The 19,527-nt window shown below is 47.0% G+C and overlaps 1 protein-coding gene across 2 annotated transcripts in view; it reads right to left on the bottom strand.

Annotated features, from left to right (window-relative positions):
* Window positions 1–19,257, bottom strand: part of ORMDL3 (ORMDL sphingolipid biosynthesis regulator 3) — a 40,025-nt gene extending 20,768 nt beyond the window's left edge. For both annotated transcript variants that reach the window (XM_048517114.1, XM_048517113.1), the window contains exon 1: window positions 19,126–19,257. The gene's annotated coding sequence lies outside the window, so the exon portion shown is untranslated. The remainder of the gene's footprint in view (window positions 1–19,125) is intronic.
* Between the last annotated feature and the right edge of the window lie 270 nt (window positions 19,258–19,527).

Here is a 19,527-nt window from a genome sequence, read left to right as displayed (position 1 = left end):
ACAAACTGTTCAGTCTGTGCAAAAGAATAAACGGACACTGAATGCTGCAACATTCAAACACCGGCAAGACACCATTTCAGTTTTCCAGGGTGTTCTGTTGCTGATCTAAAAGTCACTCCTGTTTTACAAATGAACCCTGAAACATTGAATTAAATGGGAAATAGCCAAATTGAGCATCTATTAAGAAATTCGATACTTTACCTGGCATTTCCCACCCACTATTATCAATACAGGCAGTAACTCTGTAACTCTTCCTAGCGTAACAGTTTACAATGTTATCTGGACCAGATTTTACATGAATGCACCTTTTTATTTATTTTTATTTGTTTATAATTGGATTTATAGGCCAACCTTCCTCTGATGGACTCAGGGCGGCTCGCAACAACTTTCATATAAATCAATACAATCATATGGATTTTATCTATATCTATAAATGTGAAATACCACTGACTGACTGACTGACTCATCAAAAGAACTCAAAAACCACTGAAGCCACACACATGAAATTTGGCACACCTGTTCCTTACGTACTCCAGGTGCTCACTAAGAAAGGATTTTTCAAAATATTCAGTTTTACTCAAGTTACTCAAGAACATTCTAAGGGTGACAGTTAAACACTACCAGCTTCATGTCTTTCACCAAGGTGCGCCAAATGCACTCTAACACTGCCTTCCACAACGCATGCGAACCTATCCCTTCTGCTGAAACCGCTACAGGGAGAAGAGGAATTAAATGCATAAAGCACTGCATTATAAAAAGACAACTACAGGAAGCTGCTGCAAAATATGCGAAAACACACCCATCAGTCCATGAGGAAATGTCACCCCAACGTTAACAGACAGGCTGTGAAAAAGTACTCCACCCACCCTCATGTTAACACCACCGTTAACACGTTAACATCACGTTAACAGCCAAATACTATCAAAATAATTACAAACCACACTATCACCTTGGACTACTAAACATTTGTCGGGTTTTGCACATGGACATCAGATTTATTACTGGGCAGACAAGTTTACTGCTTTTGGCCTCCGATCGCCCTGTGCTTGGTGTCGTGCTCTGAAGTGACGAGATGAGTCCCCAGGAATGTGCTGCAGTGGCGGTACAGTCCAGCTCCCTGCCCTTCAACCCTACCCTGAACCTCTTCACAGCCTTCTCACTCATCAGCACCCAATGGCAGAACACTTCCTTTCTGCAATCTCGAAAATACAACGGTTACTTCCACATGACGTCTTTTGGAGCCCACCAGGTGAAAGAGAGCAATAACACATTGCATTGGAAAAAGACAACTACAGGAAGCTGCTGCAACATATGCAAAAACAAACCCATCTGTCCACAGACAGGCTGTGAGGAAATATGATGCATAGCACCCCAAAGTTCACAAACAGGATGTAAAGAAGTATGCTGAATGTCACCCCGAAATTCATAGAGAGCCTGTGATGAAGTATGCGTAGCGAAGCACGGGTGCCCTGCTAGTAATAAATATCTCCAGTGGCGCCAGAATCAGATCTACACAGAGGGGGAAGGTTAAAAAGACAGTAAAAGTGAAATAAAAGGAAGAAGGGTTTATATGCCCCTTTCTCTCCTGTAAGGAGACTCAAAGGGGCTTACAAACTCCTTTCCCTCCCCCCCAACAAACACCCTGTGAGGTAGGTGGGGCTGAGAGAGCTCAGAAGAACTGTGACTAGCCCAAGGTCACCCAGCTGGTGTGTGTTGGAGTGTACAGGCTAATCTGAATCCCCCAGATAAGCCTCCACAACTCAAGCGGCAGAGTGGGGAATCAAACCCGGTTCGTCCAGATTAGAGTACACCTGCTCTTAACCACTATGCCACTGCTGCTCCAAGGCCAGGTCTGTTGGGATGCTGCTGCTGCTCTCAAGCATAAGTCCAGTGGAATAGCTTCATCTAGCAGGCCCTGCAGAACTGTGAGACAGGTCCAACCGGGCCTGGGTCTCATTAGACAGAGTGTGCCACCAGGCTGAAAAAGCTTTAGCCCTGGTTGAGGGCAACCGGATATCTTTTGCACCGGGAATCACCACTAAGTTGTTCTCCATAGAGTGAAGCGCTCTCCACAGGTGTATTTGGAGAGGTGTTCCTGCAGGTATGAGGATCCTGGACAGGTGCGGGCTTTAAAGGTTAACATCAAAACCTTGAACCTGACTCGATACTCTACAGGAAGCTAATGTAGTTGGCGGAGCACTGGATGGTTCTGTGCAGCTGCATTTTGAACCAGTTGAAGTTTCCAAATCAGTCCAAAGGGCAGCCCAGCATAGAGCAAGTTACAATAATCTAGCCTGTAGGTGACTGTTGTGTGGATCATAGCAGCTAGGTCAAGGTGGGACAAGTAGAGGGCCAGTAACCTGGCCTGGCAGTGATGATAAAATGCCAGCTTGGCTACATGTGCAACTTGAGCCTCTATGGATAAGGAGGCATCAAGCAACCCTCCCAAACGCCTGACGGTTTGGCAACAGTGTTTACTGCACCCCATCAAGAGGTGGGAGGTAGCCATTTCCCTCCTTGTCACCCCAACCCAGCCACAGGACCTCCGTCTTTGCTGGATTTAACTTCAGCTGACTGTGTTTCAACCACTTCACACGTTTCTAAACAACCGGCTGAAATATTTGGGGCAGTGTCTAGCTGATCACCCATCAACAGATACAGCTGGGTATCATAAGTGTACTAGTCACACCAGTGATGTAGGTATAGTTTTTTAATGGGGGGGGGGGGTTGGTGTGTGTGGCCACACCTCCCCAAGCTCGGCTTTCCGCCTCAGTGCTTATAAAAACAGCTCTCCGAGGCTAGGCAGGCGTAGTTAGGGAAAAAAGAGCCTGGTGCAAAATCTGAGTTTTGCAACAACAAAAAAAACCTGCTGTGATGCTGGAATCCACCCCCAAACAGCATCATTTTCAGTGGTGTTTAAACTAGGGAGCCCAGATTTTCCTTTTAAATCCACCTTAAAGGGAGAATCTGGGGTCCCCAGTTAAAACAACATTGAAAGTGATGCTGTTTTGTAGTGGATTATCCCTCACCCTGAAACAGTATCACTTTCAATGTTTAAACTGGGGACCTCAGATTCTCCCTTTAAATTCACTCTGAAGAGGGTGGATTTAAAAGGAGAATCTGGGGAAATTTGGGGGGTGCCTGCTGTCAGGGGTGCAATTGTTAAGCTAGCAGCACCAAACTTTCCGGGTATCTTTAGGAGACTCTCCTGATGATACCACCCAGGTTTGGTGAAGTTTGGTTCAGGGGCTCCAAAGTTATGGACCCTCAAAAGTGTAGCCTCCATCTTCTATTAGCTCCCATTGGAAACAATGGGGGATGGGGCACTCCCTTTGGGAGTCCATAACTTTGGACCCCTCCCCCCTAGCTCCACCTTCTATCCCTGGTCCTGGAGAAACGAGCACAGCCACTGTATCGCTGTCCCACGTTTTCCAGTGCCGGCACAGTTATGGGTTGTCCCCACCTACTCTGAGTGAAATGATGACAAGGTCTTCTTTTAAATTGGCCTCTCTTTCCTCATAAGCAGAGTCATCTGGCTGGCTGCTGTTGCAAACAAAACAACAGACTTGGGAGATCTTGGTATGACCCAGCAAAGCAATTCTTGCCTTCTTAATTTCATTTTTATGGAGACGAGGCTCACTGTTATAAACAAAAATGCAAATATGAACTGGTTTGGCTGTGGTGGGTTTTCCGGGCTGTGTGGCCGAGGTCTGGTGGATCTTGTTCCTAACGTTTCGCCTGCATCTGTGGCTGGCATCTTCAGAGGAGTATCACAGAGGAAAGTCTGTTACACACTGTGTCCAGGGAAAAGGGAATGTTTGGGGTATATATTGTCCATGTCCCAAGGTGGGGAACCAATAAGTAAGTGTTTGGGTGGAACTTGTTATGCAAAGATGTGGTTGATAGTAATACCAGTCCACCAGACCAGCTCCACACAGCCTGGAAAACCCACCACAATCAGTTGAATCCGGCCGTGAAAGCCTTCAACAATACATGGACTGATTTGTTCACAGGCCTCGCCTCGAACTCCCAGTCTTGCGGCTTCTTGGCACTGGTACTCCGTGAAGAGTTCCTTGAAGCTATAACCTGAAGAAGTCAGACACTTTCTCATTAATAGAAGAAAAAAAGTCACACCCCAGTTCCTCATTTGGAACAGAAGACTTGTTTGAAAACCCACAGCTAACCAAAGACTGCTTAAATTGCACCAGGAAATATGGTGCGTAGCTCTGGAAAAACAACAACAGACTGAATGATGCTCCTTAGGGCTTGAAGGTATTTTATGCTGCAAAGCACTGACTAATCTCACATCAGTAGAAGACCGAGGCAGACAACTGAGTACAAGCCACTACACACAGGTGTTAGGTCTTCCCCACGCTTTTTAAAGCAACTGAGCAAGAATCAAATAGTTATGTACGTAACCCTACATTAGAGAAGAGAGGGAACTTTGGACTTATACCCCACCTTTCTCTCCTGTAAGGAGTCTCAAGGTGGCTTACAAACTCCTTCCCCTCCCCGCAACTGACACCTTGTGAGGCAGGTGGGGCTCAGAGAGTTCTGAAAGAACTGTGACTAGCCCAAAGTCACTCAGCAGCCTTCATGTGTGGGAGCGGGGAAACAAATCCAGTTCACCAGATAAGAACCCGATTCCACAGCTTTTAACCACTACACCACGCTGGCTCTCACCATTATTATTATTATGTACCTTAAGCGGTTATATTGTTTTCTTCCCATACACTGGAATGTTTTCTGTAAAGCCTAAATTAAACAAATTCTACATAAGTCTTCAGCAATTATGTATTACCTCAAAGTTTAGAGTCATTTGTGTTTACCCAAACAGGAGACATTTGTGGTTGAGGTGAAGATAAACACAGGAAATGTGATCATTACAGAACCTACAATCCTCTCCTCTTCCTTCCTTGTCCTTTTCCTCGTCTTTATGAGAATCTGGGATCCAAAAACACAACAAACACCATCTAGCAGTAAACAGTTTCCAGTCTTGGGAGCACATGGCGTGACTACCAATGTGTATATTTACATAGGACATACCTGTCTATCAATGAAGGAGATTTCCACCACACCCTGCTGTCAAACAGGTCAAGGTGTGCTCGCATTTTTCCTTCCTCTGTTTTATCCTCGCAATCACCCCTTTGAAGGGGGTGAGGATGAGAAAGGCCAGCCCAAGATCAATCAGCAAGCTTTATTTTTTGCAGTACAGTTGAAATTTGAACCTAGTTCTTCCAGAGGGCAGTTCACACTGGCTTTCTAGAGATTTGATGCACTACTGAAGACCTAACTATCTCTAAGTAATTTCATTTTTCTGTATTAAATTTTTTATTAGCACTTAAACGGCTTTACATCACAAAGGACACACACACAAAATCACGGAAATTTTACGTACATTTTTTATAAGAACTCCCATTTTGTCTGCACCGAGTATTAACACTAAAAACCACTTGCTCTTTTACCACCTAGGTCCGTGGTGGCGAACCTATGGCACGGGTGTCAGAGGTGGCACTCAGAGCCCTCTCTGTGGGCACGCGTGCACAGAGTTCATCATGTGATAATAGTGTAATTATTTCAGGGAGATTATTAGCATTAAACCTAAGACCTAGTTCTGGGGAAGCAGTGTAAGCGCTGTTAAACCCTACTGATTTTCATGGAAAGAATGAAAGCGTGATCCTTTACCCGGGAGTAAGCTCAGTTGCTGGCAATGGGGTTTGCTTCTGAGTAAACCCTCCTAGGGTCGTGATTCACCCATTCGAAGCATTGCATAGTTGCTTCAAAGCAAAGCCACCGACTACCACCAAGCTTACTCCCGAGTAACGCGCGACTTGGAGCCAACCGTTTTTTCTATATTAAAACCTCAGTATTCAGGTTAAATTGCCATGTTGGCACTTTGCGATAAATGAGTGGGTTTTGGGTTGCAATTTGGGCACTTGGTCTCGAAAAGGTTCGCCATCACTGACCTAGGTGAAACTGGATCTTTAGAGATACTACTAATAAAAGTCACTTTTCTCTACTGGATCTTATTTTAATAATCCCTAACCTTCAAAATCACTAATCATAATTTTTATTTTATTTTATCCACATATTTTGTGCCTTGAAAATGGTTAAGCAAACTGCATTGATGTGATACTGAGGGGTGGCAAGCAAGGGAGGAGGGGGAGGGGGCCCGGCATCTAGACATGGCCCACCCACCCTAACAGAGGGAGGGGAGAAGAGGGGTGGGTGGCATGCAAGGGAAGGGGAATGAGGGGAGTGAGTGAGGGGTGGCATACAAGGGAGGGGAGGGTGACGAGGGGCCCCAACATCTGGACATGACCCACCCATCCTAGCAGAGGGAGGGGGAGGGAGGGGGAGGGGTGGCATGCAAGGGAGGTGGAGGTGGTTATTTACAACACAGATATTATTTACAACACTGAGCATTCAGCAGCATTCAACTGAAGAAGTATTTATGAAAACACTACATTATCGTGAACGGCGTTATAGAATGTATCTCCTCTGAATACTTCGTGTTCCAGAGAAGGAGTACAGCATTACTCAAGTCCCTAATAGGGCAGCAAGGAATGTCATTAAGGGAACTGTTTGATTCTTATATGTTTTGTATACATTTGTAAGGTTGAATGTGTTGTATGTTCACACTGTCTTAGATAACTGGGCTCTTTTCAGTATTATTATTATTTCCTCCACTTAGTAAACGGTTTAGCTTAAACACAGAATTTTTGTATGTGCGTCTATGGTCGTGACAGTAGGACTGGTGGTGTTTTCATATTTAAAATGTGAGGAGGCCCCACTACAAGCCCACTTCACAGTGAAGAGGGCCAAGGTAAGCGTTCCACATATAATGGGCCTTAGAGTAAAAATCATGATGAAAATTCCAGTACCTGAAAATTAAGCTTTACTACATACCCCATCCAATACTTTTGAGAGAAGTGTAGATCCCATCCACACCCCCTGATGCCTCAGAGCATAGGTGTCAACCTCGCAGCCCTCCAGATGTTATGGACTACAGTTCCCATCATCCCCTGCCAGCATGATGCTGGCAGGGGATGATGGGAACTGTAGTCCATGACATCTGGAGGGCCGTGAATTTGACACCTGTGCCTTAGAGGGAAAACGGCATATCCCAAAGAGGCAAGAGCTGCCGGAAATCCAAATGGGACAGGAACTCCGGCCACAGGCAATCCACGGAGCTTAGCCAGTCAGGCACTGCACTGCCTAGAGCCTTCCTTGTCATGAGCTGCCAAGAATCCCAAACACATCCACCCCCCCTTGAGTCACTCAACTGCTTCTAAGCAGGACAAGCTTGTTTATTTACCTCCTCAAATTTCCAGCCAAGCCTATCCAAAGGCCTCAAGGCAGCTGCCAATAGTACAACCACAATGCTACAAAAACAGCTCGGTACACTGTCCACTTAAAAGAAATATATCAGCAGAGTGAAGTTGCTCAACTCTGGGGGCTTTGAAGCACATGCTCAAGTGATGGCTTTGGTGAACCCCCAGGGAAAGGGAGATTGCCAGCTGCAGGATGCGAAGGGCCAGCATGGAGCAGTGGTTAGACTCTTGGACTAGGATCCGGGAGACTCCGGTTTGAATCCCCACTCTGCCGTGGAAGCTTGTGTTGGAAGGAACAAGGTCTAGTGTGGAAAGGAACTGAGAAAAAGACCCAACAGGGGTTAGGCAAGTGGACAGCTTTTCAACAAAAAGAACTAAGTAGAATTGTAACTTCATCCGCCACACGCTGGACTCCACTTCTTTGTTTTAGAATGCTCCGATGTGGAGTCCAGCACGTGGCGGATGAAGTTATAACTCTACTTAGTTCTTTTTGTTGAAAAGGGTATAGATAGGGCTGAAAGGTTAGAGACCTTTCTGACTTTTTGTGTTACCTCTTATTTGTCTTTAGACTCATTTTCTCAGGTCTAATTTCCTCCTCCGTCTCAGAGGTCTCATCTCTTTGGTTCCATACCTAGCAACATAGCTGAAGGCTATCCCTATTTCTCAGCTTTCCGATCTGAAATGCGATTCCCTAATATGCAATTAACTTTATCTTTAATCAGTCAACGTTCTGCTCGTGACCTGAGTTCGAGCCCAACAAAAGTCGGTTTCAGGTTGCCAGATCAACGTTGACTCAGCCGTCCATCCTTCTGAAGTTGGTAAAATGAGTAGCTAGCTTGCTGGGGTAAAGTGTAGGTGGCTGGGCAAGGCAGTGACAAACCACACTATAAATACAGTTTACCTAGTAAGCATTGTGATGTAACATCACCCCATGGGTCAGTAATGACCTGTTGCTTGCAAAGAGGACAACCTTTACCTTTTAAAAATAATTGTCTGCCACTCTTCTGAGGAACTAGCACTCTGCCAACACCTTGCCAGGTAACTTTGGGCCAGTCACATATACTCAGTCTGATCTACCTCACAGGACTGTTGTGAGAATAAGCTTTTTTTGGTCCCCATTGGGGAGAAAGGTGTACATGATACAATGTTAAAGTGATCAGGGTCAGGCATGTAGGGCCTAAGCTGTTGAGGCCCTTATCAGTATACAACTGGCATCGAGATCCAAGGTGGGATCCTGTGATCCATTCCATCAGCACTGATGGCTTCCCACAAGCAGTTTTCCCCCGATGCAAGAGCCTCTTCTGTCAGGGGATGGGTTAGCACCAAGGGAAGCCACTGGTGGAATGAACCAGCAGGATCCAACCATTAGCGTTGATTCCGACTGCTGATGCCCCAGGACCTCTCCTGCCTTTAACCGGAGATTCATCTGCAACGAGTAGGCTCTGCCACTGTGGAACTGTGCTCTCTTCCCGTGGTCTGAGCTGTGGACAGAAGACTGCAGAACAACTACTACAGATCCTAGAGAAGCTGCCATTTTTTTAAAGCCGCAAAGGTATAGTGAGGCATGCCAGAAGCCAGGAAAAAGTCTGCGTTAGGGCAGTACTCAGCACTAGAAGAAACAGAAGGCTACCGCTGAAAATGGAAGCCAGGTGTTCGAGTCCCCCCCATCCCCAACAACGAGTACAGGTTGCCCTCCTATAATTTCTCCCTTCTCTCATTCCACATCATTGGGTAGAAAAGGAGGGAACAACACATATTCAGCATATAAAAAAGGGAGAATTCAACATACAGTTGCTATTTTCAGAAACTGTCCCAGACCCTTTGAGGCATTACAATAATACATACCAGAAGTCACCAACAGAAGTCCACACTACCTGTCATCTTCCCAACGTGTACCATTACCATATTATGTCAGTAGGGCAATGCACATATAACATCCTGTGGTCAGCTCGTGTGGGGCGAATTCCCTCCGCACGAGCTGACAGACTATCGGATTTTTCAGGGTTTTGTGTTCATGAGCACTGAGACTGTGCATGCGTGTAATATATGTGCACTGCCCCTGTTCACTCAATGTGGCGCCTGAGAGTATTGGGAAGATTGGAGGTAGCTTATTCTGTCATTTCACACAGTTGGCAGGTTCCCAGAGCCTGTGATTGTGATGTTTGAAAAGGGTTCCTCCGTTCCCTGTGGCAGGTCCATTGTTAAGCATGTGACTCTGCTGGTGCTCATGTAGCATTCCACAGTGAACATATCCCCACCAAATGCCTTTTGAAACTGAGGTCCTTTCATGACTTTGGAGCAAGTATAGCAGAAGCTGGGAGCCGCCTGTTCAGTTTGAAACCTGAGGGCACCATTTGCCGAGGACACAGAAGGAAGATAGTGGCCCAGACACGTACGCAATGTCCGCTTTTTCCTGCCAAGTGTTAGGAACACAGAGCTGGAAGGGAATTCACTTTGTGTAGTGCAGAAAATTCACAACTAGCTCCCTCCAGTGACCCCTCCTCTATGCCCAAAGGAAGGCAAAAATCTCTGGCCAATCTGGCCACGAGGAAAATGCCTTCCTGACCCCAAAGTGGGGATAGGCATTGCCCTGGGCATGTAAGAAAGGGCTTCATAAGCTAGAAGAGCATTAAACTGTGAACGGCAGATTCTGTTCCTTAGTCTCAGCCCTTCTTGTACGTTCTTCCCCAGCTCTCCAAAATTGCCTGTCTGTTCTTTCTCACCTTCCACCAACGGAACAAGCTCTGGAACCTCACAGCACTCTTTGGCCCCAACTTCCAGAATCTCTTGAGTGACAGGAGATGATGCAAGTCTATGCAGGATTCGGAAGATTGGAAAAGGGTTGCAAAGAGTATGTTTTGGGCTACAAACAGGCCTCCTGCTGATTTCTCACCCGCCTCTTCGGTTCTGGATCACCTGCAGGGAGGGAGAGATTTGGACAGCAGGAGCACTTAGCCGGTTGCACAACATAATTTATGCCTTGCTCTGTGCTGTGCAGTCTAAATCAATCCTATCAGTCAAAATTGACGGGCTGAGCTGAAATCTAGAGAGGAAAAAGAGCAGCTGATCCACTTTGGCTAACATCATTCCCATCCTCCCATTTAAAGGCCACGTGTCTTGAACACCCACAAAACTCCTACAGAACCCACCAACTGTTTGGGATGCATGGAAATGGGATGCATGGAAGAGCTCATCTTCTATCATGACAGCCACAAACTCCCTGATACCCCCACTAGAAGGTTAAGGGAAGCCTTCTTCTTTTCTGTGGAGACTGCCACAACAAGAGGCAAGCACTGAGGTCATCTGAATAGTCTTGCGAGCCGGTGTGTTGAACCGGTTGGACTAGGATCTGGGAAAGCCCGGTTTCAAGCCCTTACTGGAGGACAGGAAGCTGACAGGATGACCTTTGGCCTTTCATTGCCCTTCTGCATCATCTACCTCACATGGTTATTGACAGGATATGTGAAGGGAGAACCGTGCATAGTTTCCAAAGGAATGGCTGGATATTTATTTATATTATTTACAGTGACGAAGGGAGGGGAAACTGCGCCCATGACATAAACTGCCCTCCCCCCCCCCGCCCCTGCCCCCGACACGTGTCTGCAATGGCGGCGCCTGGGGCAAGCCGCCCCAGATGTCACCATTGCATCTCTGCCTCTGATTATTTGTAGCCTGATTTTCTCACTGGGACTCACAGCGGATTACACAGAGTGAGTCAATATAACGGACAGGATGGGACAATCAATAAACCATGAAATAGGAGTTGCGTCTTGGAGAACCAACCAGAAACCAACAAAACCAGAACTGGAGGAAAGCACACAGCAGAAAAGACCTCTTGAAGAATTGAGTGTGGTCAGTGGTGGGATCCAAAAATTTTAATAACAGGTTCCGATGGTGGTGGGATTCAAACAGCGGCACCACCGCACACACGCACCTCCAGTTCCTATTGGGCAGGAGGGTTGCTTTAGTAACCCCTTCTCGGCACTCAGAAAAAATTAGTAACCACTTCTAAAGAAGTGGTGAGAACTGGTTGGATCCCACCTCTGAATGTGGTGTAGTTTGTGGAAAGTCATGGGAGTGGGGAGTCTTCCTGACCATCTCAGGCAGGCTAGTCCACAAGGTGGGGACGACAACAGAGACTGTTCTGAGCAGTTGTTAATTTTGCCCATTTGAAAGTTGACACTTGCGGAAGGCCCTGCTTGGACAGGAATGGTCTCGCAGATACGAAGGTCCAAGGCCATAAAGTGGTGACCCCATTCAAACATTTCTCTTGGAAATCACAGTGGATAGGTGCAAAGCCTGACAGCTGTATTTGGGGTTGGGAAGGAATTTCTCCAATCCCCACATGTATCTACAGACCAAATACCATTGATTCAGCACACCTCTTCACACGAGCCAGTAGAAAGGGATACAGAAATGCCATGGCAACCTTAGAATGCCACTAAACTCACTATCATCTTGGCTCAGGTTTTTCTTCCCCAATAATGCTTCAAAAACCTGTTTGACAAGAACAGGACAAAAAGAAACAGGACTGATGCATCTGGAAGTAACAATACCTGCAGTGTACCATTTTCAGCTTTCTCCAGCCCCTTTTCTGAGCTGTACACCGCTGTTTGTTTTTAGAGGGACACCAAACTCTGGACAGCAGGGAGGGATACCTGAAGAGGAGTTAACGGCTTGATGCTTTTGGAAAGGAGGTTCAACGGCACAGCCCTTGTGCCTCTTCCAAGTCTGCAATTCTACTTGTAGTGGAATTTCATACCTCTCTGGTGGCAGCCAAGGCACAGTGGCGGATTTGAACTGGCAGGTTTGAGCTGATCAAATCTTTTTTTTGTCCTAGTTGAAACCTATCTTGCCAGGTTCGATGTTTCTGGTTTTAAAACCAGCATTGCCTACAACTGTGCTGTTTTTGCATCAGCAAACACACTGACTGAGGGCCAAAACAGACTGTGCTGCTTTACCCAATTCTGCCTCAACTGCGAAAGAAAGAAAAAGACAAAGAAAGAAAGAAAAAAGAAAAAAGAAAGAAAGAAAGAAAGAAAGAAAGAAAGAAAGAAAGAAAGAAAGAAAGAAAGAAAGAAAGAAAGAAAGAAAGAAAAGAAAGAAAGAAAGAAAGAAAGAGCCTGAAAGGGTCAGAAAGGGCCTTCCCCACTCTCTTCGATCCCCCCATGCTGCGCGCTGCTCTCACCTGGGATACTGCTCTCAGCGGGCGGCATCCCAGGTGCGCACCCGGGCGTCCCCACGACCCCACGCTCTGCGCGGGGTCATCAAAAGGCGCTGTTAAGAAGAGCGCCTGGGATGCCGCGCGCTGAGGGGGCGTGACAGCGGCAGCATTGGGGCGGCTGCGCTGTCGCCGCCCCTGTCGTGGGGAGTGAAGGGGGACCCCGCGCAACTCTCCTCAAGTAGCGCGGGGCTTAAGGTAAGTGGGGAAAGGCCCAGAGACACCGGACTCTTCAACAGAAGACTTGGCTTAACACTTTCTGTTAAGGGAGCAGCAGTTGCATAGTGGTTAAGAGCAGGTGCATTCTAATCTGGAGGAACCGGGTTTGATTCCCCGCTCTTATGCCTGAGCTGTGGAGGCTTATCTGGGGACTTCAGATTAGCCTGTGACCTCCCACACACGCCAGCTGGGTGACCTTGGGCTAGTCACAGTTCTTCTGAGCTCTCTCAGCCCCACCTACCTCACAGGGTGTTTGTTGTGAGGGGGGAAGGGCAAGGAGATTGTAAGCCCCTTTGAGTCTCCTACTGGAGAGAAAGGGGGGATAGAAATCCAAACTCTTCCTCTCTTCTTCTCTGTGGGCATTTTTCCCCATTCAAATTTTCCTGCACACACTATTTTTCTCCAAACAGGGGGAAAGACTCATCTTTTCGCCTGCAGGGAGAAAAACAATTCAACAGGAATGGCTTTCAGGAGAAAAAACAGCTTGAGGGAAAGGTTAAAGCTGTTCTTTTGCTGGAGACAGCAATGCCCTGAATTCTTGAGCTTGGGCCTAACCTACCTTAAAGGGTTCTCGTGAGGACAAAATGGAGGAAAGGTAGGGTATGAATGAAGTCAAGCAAGCCAGCCAGCCATTACCAATGGCAGCTTCAGGCACTGTGCATTACAGTGGTTTGATCTGGAAGTTACCAAGGCACAGAGACACACATTTTTATTGGTAATCACTTATTAAACAATAAAGTTACAAACATAAATTTTAAAATGCTGAACCTATTTTTCTAACGCCTCAGTATGACAAAAGAGGCATCATGTTGCTTACTGGCACACTTTAAAAAATGGTAAGGGCATTTGTGCTTTTGACATGCTGCATGGGCCCAGTTAACAGTGACTCAGTTGGGAGTACAAGAGTATTGGCCAAACGTAGAGGCACTCTGGATGTATAATCACATTTTTGGCCCCACCTTCCTAAAAGGCATCCCTGAAGCAGAGCTGATCTCGTGCCCCAGCTCAACTGTTTTTGGTTTCATCCAGTCCACCCAAATTATCTCACATACGCTGAGTTCCTGCCCTGACAAAAGTCAAAACCTAATACTTGACAGCTTATCTCATCCAGAAACTGAATCTTTGAGTCTAACATTTCTCCATCATTTGCTACACAAACAATTTCAAACAAGAAGAGCCTTTGATCTCGAAGTCCCAGTTTCCATTTGAGAAAACCAGCTCTTCAGGTGAAGGAGTGGAATATTTTGTACTGAATGCTATTATTGTATGCAGCCTTTTACTACATTGCCTGATTTTGAAGGTACTACGAAACTCAGTGAAATATGAAATTGTTTTTAAAAAATCATGGACTGTTACTTTTTTTGCAATCCATTCAAAATTTAACCACATCACTTCAGAAAAATCACATTGCAAGACTGCTGGTAGTTCAAGGGGACAGAACAAGCCCAGGTTACAGATATGTGGTCATAGCATACAACTGAGAAGTGGACCACACTGAGGAGAATTTCACTCTTCTAAGTTCCCTGAAACCCGTGGGCTTGGAAGGGTGCGTCTCTCCAATGTTTAATAAAGTCGTCTCACAGATATCTGTCTACTGGCCCATCTTTCATGACCATGAGCTGAGCAAGGTGATCCAAAAAGCTTCAAGGGCAGTGTATGGATTTGACTCTGGGACTCCCAGCTCCTGGGCTGATACTCTGACCACTGTACCACACAGAGATGCACTGGTGACATCTGGGGCCTCTTTCGTTACATCACAGGTGTCAAACTCACAGCCCTCCAGATGTTATGGACTACAGTTCCCATCACCCCCTGCCAGCATGATGCCAGCATGATGCTGGCAGGGGATGATGGGAACTAGTCCATAACATCTGGAGGGCTGCGAGTTTGACACCTATGCATCTTTTTAACCAGAGATGCCCCAGGTGAGATCTGCTCTATGCGCAGAGCATGCGCTCCACCAGTGAGCCATAAAAGCCTGGCCTGCATAATTAGAAATCAACCTCCTTTTACTCCAGTGCACATTTGCAACTGCAAGAGGGAAGTATTGCTCGGACTTTGAAGCTGGATAAAATCCAGAACACAAGTGCCGAGATCCATATTGTAGCAAGCCCAACGGATCAAGGAACATCACGTGCGCAGTCTTGTACACATGCAAGGTTGCAAAACAAGACAGGGTGACTTTTTCTCCAGGTCCCAGTTGAGGGATTCCCAGGGGCGTTTGGGTGCCAGTTGTTGAAAGAGGTGTTCATAGTTAGACTTACTTAATTTACAGATTTGTAGGCTGCCTTTGCTGCGATCAAAGTAACCAAAGTTATAAACAGGTTTTAAAACAATCACACTATCTGGTTGTTATGGGTTTTCCGGGCTGTGTGGCCGTGGTTTGGTGGATCTTGTTCCTAATGTTTCGCCTGCATCTGTGGCTGGCATCTTCAGAGGTGTATCACAAAGGGAAGTTACACAGACTTCCACTTCTTCAGGGAAGTGATAGGTAAACATGGGGCCACCACCAACAATCAAACCACCCTCTTCCCTACCTAGTCTTATGAGGTTTACCTCTGCTGATTTGGACTCACATATGAGCACCTCAGACCTAGAGGTGACTCACGCAAGGCCTCACAAGGTACAGTCAGAGCTCCCCATAGGGCAGCAAAAGGCCTGCACTGATGGACAGGTGCAACCTGATTCTGTCAGCCTCCCTCCTTGCACAGAGTAGCACAGGATTGGGCAACGGGGTCCCTCCATGCACAGCTGATCTGCAGTTTTGCAACTCTTCAATTGTGGCAGCTTTGCTTGGACTTTTGACCTGGTTTTTCCCAAATGACCTTTAATGCTGTAACTCTAGTTATCCAAATGGCTCGTAGTGGAGTAATTTGTAATTTCTTTACAGCAACGAAGAGTCGGAGAAGGGGACCCAGAGTAACTGCAAATTCAATTTCCCTGCCACGTAAGAAATTAGGATCAAAACAACAGTGATCCGTTTCAGCTATTAGTTTATTGCCTTGATTTCCAAAGCAGCCAGTGTGATTTCGTGGTTTGTTGGGGTATTGGACTAGGAACAGAGAGACCCCCTACCCAACTCAGGAGTTCAGATCCCTACGCAGCCATCCAACTTCCTCTCACTGTCTCTGATTTATCTGGGGGAGGGTTGGGGCAGGGTTGACAATAAAATTAAGAAGGGACAAATGCCGCTGTAAGCTGACTTGGTATTACTTCAGGGAAACAAGCAAACAAGCCCAAATGGGCACACGCAGTAGTTACAGGCAAACCCACAGCTCTGACTTTTGCAGGGGAATTAAGGAGCATTGAAGGATCTCACAAACAGTGGAGTCTTCAGCATTCTGCTATCAAAACAAGGAAAAAACCCCGGCCTGTCAATTTAGCCTCAAGTTCCACCCCATTCCTAGGTCTTTGACTTCTTCTCTGGACTGATTTATCAGGGTTGCCAACTCAGGGTGGGGAGGGGAAATGCCTGGAAATTTTGAGGGAGTGGAGGGGAAGGACTTCGGCTTTCATCTAGAGTTGCCCGCCGTGCATTGGTAAAATACCTGGACATTTTGGGGAGTGGCGTCTGAGGGGGGCAGAGTTTGGCAAGTGAGAGACCCCAGCAGGGTGTGATGCCGTAGAGTCCACCAGCCATTTTCTCCAGATGATCTGAATGTCTGCTGCCCGGACAGGTTATAATCCCAGACCTCCAGGAGGTTGGCAACCCTACTCATCTACCCATAAAAGTTTCTCTACAGACAACTACACTTTCTTCCAGCAGGAACGCAAAGAAGCTGATGTCCTTCCATTTTATCAGTACGACAATACCTGGTAAAGTGGCTTATACTGAGAGCTCTTGGCCCTGGGTCACCCAGCAATCTTCCACAGCTGAGTGGGATTTGAACTCGGGCCCAAACACTTTAACTGCTACATTACATCGTATTTCATGGATAACACAGAATAAGGAGGTGGGATTTTGAGGCAGCACACTGGGCTGCAAACATGAAAAAAATGGCACGTCACTGTCAGTGGAACAAAACCTCTCAACAACGTGCTTTTTTAAAACTTACAAGGAGCTTTTTTCAAAAAAATCCCCCCAATAACTTGTGGATATATTACCTTTTACAGAATGCTCCCCTATATGTTGTTCACAAGACCCCTTCCAAACTAGCTCAGCTGCAAGCATAGGTCCAATCCAGCCTACAAAAATAACCATTTGGAGACAGAACATTTTCCTCGCATTAATCGTCTATTTTCTTTTTATAGGCCCCCTGGCTTCAGATCTTTGCTCCACTCCAGCTAAGGCACGGGAAGAACGGCCACTGAGGGCTTGTTTACAAAAACTTTGAGCAATCTGTTCCCAAAATAACATTTCAGCCACATACAGCTAACTTTTGTTCCACTTCGGTCTGAACGGAGCACTCATCAATTGCAGTCCTGGCCCTCATCCATGTCTGTTTTCCTCTGCCACAGCCCCTACCCAGCTCAGGGGTTTGGGTTGATGGTTTTGCATATGAATGGCAAGATTTTCCTCTGACTTTTCCTTCCCTGCGATCTTTCAAGATAGATTTCAGGATGTTCCTCACACGGCTTTTCCCCACCTCCCTCCCCAAACCTCTTCAATCCCGGTCTGTGGGTGTCCATAGCAGATGCAAACACATCCATCTGTCCCCTCCACAATGCTCTCTCATGCACGATTGCAAAAAACAAACAAAATAACAACAACAACAACAACAACAACAATAAACAACCATTGTGGGAAGGGAGGCATCAGTCTGACAGTGTGTGGGGAGCAAACCTTTCTCCCTTGGGAAACCTTTGGTCTTAACCCCACCCGCTTATTAGAACCAGGTCCAAGTATGGACAACTGACCTCAAACGGAAATTGCATCACCTCAGAACCCTGGCCTCACTTCTCCTCCCCTCCTTTTGAAGTCTTTCTGTCAAGTGTTCAAATTGTAAGTGCCTCAGGGCAGGAACCAGTTTTCTGTTCTGAGACTCTGTAAACAGCCAGATATTGACGCTGCAATGTAAATAATATGTTTAGATTTTGCCCAGCCTACCAATTAGGAGGTTTGTCTCAGACTTGTGCAAGCAAAGGAGAATTCAGGTACAAAGCATTCAGGTCACAGGTTCAAAACTATTACTGAAGTCTGAACCCGGCCTGAACCCAGATGGGGCAGGTCTGAACCCAGATGGACAAACATCCACATGCCAGTTACAAAGAAGGAACAGAGACAGCAGTGGCCACGGATCTGAGATAACACATGCACATATCCCTCCCACACCCAAGCATCCAAACCGCTTTCCCCTCCACCACTACATCCCACCATTTACTCAAAAGGGGTTAAGAGATTATAGTGTTGCACCCACCGAGAATACCTTTCCCCAGTCACCCCATCCCCACAAATCTGGGAGACAGACTCTTTCGGCGCCTGACTTCCCACAAAGGCGATTTTCTCTGACCCTTCTCGCAAAACCGCAATGAAACTTGGCTGTTTTGCAGACACAAAGAAACTCCCCTTCCTGCCTGGACCACACATTATTGGTTTTAACACCCCCCCCCCCCCCGCCCTTCCTATTTCATTCAGCCCTGCTCCTTGCTTGTCACAAGTATTCCAATCCTGTCTGTGTTTACTTGGAAGCATATTTCCATGAAAGAGTGCATAGAATAGCCACCGTGCACAACCCTGTTGATGTTTGCTGGTATCTGTCAGTGTTAAGTAGGTTCACACCGCCAGGTAAGTGTACACAGGACATCAGCATAAGGTTCATCTCAGTAAGTATATGATTAACTTCCCATCTTGTTCACTCACAGTTAGGGCAAGTTGATCTTTATGAATGTTCCAAAAAAGATCAGGAAATTAGTTTATTAACCTGTGAAGACCGTCACAGGTGTGGGGGGGAGAGGGCTTGTAATTCTCAGGAGTGAAATTAAGGTGTGCACCCAAAGAGCAACGGGGGGCAGGAGGCACTACTTTGACAAAGATCCCCCCACTCCAGCCACAACATTCTTCAACCCCCCTCATCAGACCCTGCTATGCTCTTTCCAACTTAGCCCCGAGAGAGAGAAGCTGGACCCCCAGGGACCCCCAGTTTCTCTGGGCTTTAAGTTAACCCCCCACACCTCTCAAAAAACCCCAGCTCTACTGGACACGCAGGCAGCAGTTCCTCAGGTGAAGACACCACCAGGAGTGATGTCCTCTCAGCAGCTGCTCCGCCAGAAGGAAAGATGCAAGCTGCCCCCCGCCTTGGCCCCCTCCGACAGCCCTCCCAGCCCCTCCTCCCCTGTGTTTACTAGCACCCGGACACGATCCTCCAGCTTTGCAGCCCGCATCTCGTCCTCCTCCCCGGTGACCTCACTTACCTGGCGAGCCAAGAAGCCTTTCCCTTCTGCGCCTGCTTCGTCCCTCCTAAAGGAATGCCATTGCAACAACAGCTGCAACAACACAAAAACCACCACCCCCAGCAGCTCAGGGACTCCTCTGCCAGCAGCTGACAACACGCAAACCAGCTGCTCTCCAGCCACATCATCACCAGCAGCCCTTTGGGCATGCTGGGAAATGTAGTCCTCCCCGGCAGCGTCTCTGCACTCCGCGTTGCCAACTCCTAGCTGGGGTGGGGGGTGGGGGTGGGTGTTACTGGAGCTTTGGGAAGGCGGAGTCTCCGGAGAGCGGGGTTTGGGCAGGAAGGAGGACTCCGCAGGGTATAATACCAGTCTCACCCTGAGTTCTCCAGGGGAGCTGATCTGTTTCGCCTAGTTGCAGTT

Source organism: Sphaerodactylus townsendi, linkage group LG15 (genome assembly GCF_021028975.2).
Source record: "Sphaerodactylus townsendi isolate TG3544 linkage group LG15, MPM_Stown_v2.3, whole genome shotgun sequence".
NCBI classification, from domain to species: Eukaryota; Metazoa; Chordata; class Lepidosauria; order Squamata; family Sphaerodactylidae; genus Sphaerodactylus; species Sphaerodactylus townsendi.
The sequence above is the reverse complement of the archived record's forward strand: the minus strand, read 5'-3'. Positions and strand labels throughout refer to the sequence as shown.